We start from the raw sequence: 1,980 nt of genomic DNA on the forward strand, positions 1-1,980 counted from the left end.
ACTTCCTAAGTGGTACCCAATCAACCAAACAACGAACCCGTAAATGCTGATGAGCACCTACTTTGTGCCAGCTGCCATGTTGCGTGATCTCAGTGCAAAGGATACGTGCAGAGCCTGCTGTCAGCTCCTCCCTGTACCATGATGGAAAATTGCCCACTATGTGTCTGGAACTATCTTGTTTCATCTTTACCATGAAGCAGATCGTTGTCTTCATTTCTCAGGGGATGGAACTGATCCTCAGAGAGGTTAAAGGACTTGCCCAAGATCACACAGCTGGTGTGTGATCACACCAGGAGCTTCCAGCCTGCCTGTTTCTGCCATGCTGTCTTGCTTGGGTAGCTCTAGGGCCATGGCTTAGCCCCATCACTTACTCATGAAGCCACCACCATTAACCATAATAAACCCTGTGGTGTAACACAGGGCATTAAGACCTTGAAGTCACCCCACCTCCAACACAACCCATTTGTAGAAAATCTGAGACTATTTCCCAGGCAAAAATCTATATTCTGTGTTCTCTCATTGTCTTGTCTCTTGCCAGTACCCTTACTCCAGACTTTTGGTCTTATGGTCTCTTGCTTCTCACTGTCACCAACAATTCTGCATCCAACCATCCTGTGACATAGATGAGATCTGATTATCATCACCATTTTGGATGAAGAAGACAATCAGGCTCAGAGAGTTTAATTTACTTGCTGGTGCCCAGCTAGTGAACAAGACTTTGAGTAGAACAAGGCTTTGATCTCAGAACTTTTGCTCAAACGATTCCATCCCATTATTCCTTGTGGCCATGTCACTGTCATTTCTGCCGGTGGAATTCTGCAGCAGGAAGGGCCAATAGGCTTCATCTAGTGTGTGCTGATGCTGGTTGATTTCAGCAGTTTCTTGCACCTCTGTGTTGGGAAAGACTCTGAGGCTGCATTTAGACTCACCCAGAATGAGTGTCCTGATTAATTAGGCATGTCTGCTAAGTGTGGGGTCATGTATTGGCTGTTCCCAAAATTCTATATCATCTCTCATGTAACATAATGTGGCGGCATCTAGCACAGCGCCTGGGATGAAGTTGAAGCTCAGAAAATGTAGAATATTAGTTGATATACAGGGTTGTTTCCAGGGAAAAGAGTAGTGGAAAATACTCATTCCTTTAAAATACCAGCCTCTGCTCTCTCTTGTGTTAGATGGGTTTCAGGAAATAGAAACAGCGGACTAGGGGGTCAAGCACAGTACGTGAGGTGGTGTAATGCAAAGAATTGGGACTTTGGGGCTGGCATCCCTGGGTTTGAAGTCCCTCTCTGTCATGTGGTAGCTGTGTGACCTTCAGCAAGTCACTCAAATATTATAAACTTCAGTTGTGGAGGCGGTAATGGTACTTATCAAATAAGGTTGTTGAGTGGATTAAATGAGATGATGTATATAAAAGTGACATATACAAAGTGTCCCATAGCCATATGGATATACAGAAAGTGTTCCTGACATATAGGAAGTGTTCCACAGTTGTGAACTAGTAATAGTATGGAGCATGAAATTCATAGCACAGTTCCTGGCACACAAAAGGCACTTGGAAAATTTTTTCTTTCCTCCTGCTGCAAGGAACCAGGCAGAATGTTCTTCCTCTTTTGCCCCAGATCCTCCATCTGCAAAACAGAATCTGCTTCCTTCATGTTCAGGTCTTGGGGTGCCATGGAGATGTCTGTAAAGCTTACAGTCAGCCAGATGACAAAAGCAAAGGAAAGATCTGGTCTCTTCTCAAATCATGACCTGCTTCTTCCATTGGAAAGATGCTTACACATGGCCCCTGTCGGGAGGGGCAGTGAGAGGCTGCATCCTGGGCTCTGGGGTTATTCGCAACAGTTGCAGAAGGACCACCAGCATCCACTTTCAGGGTACTCTGCCGATGCTAAGCACCTCTTGGTCCTGCCCTGCATTCTCGCCTTTTGCTGATCAACTTGCAGTCAACTCAGGAATGTGCTCTGAGCAGAAGAG

The sequence above is a fragment of the Mesoplodon densirostris genome, chromosome 4 (assembly GCF_025265405.1).
Source record: "Mesoplodon densirostris isolate mMesDen1 chromosome 4, mMesDen1 primary haplotype, whole genome shotgun sequence".
Classification (NCBI taxonomy): Eukaryota; Metazoa; Chordata; class Mammalia; order Artiodactyla; family Ziphiidae; genus Mesoplodon; species Mesoplodon densirostris.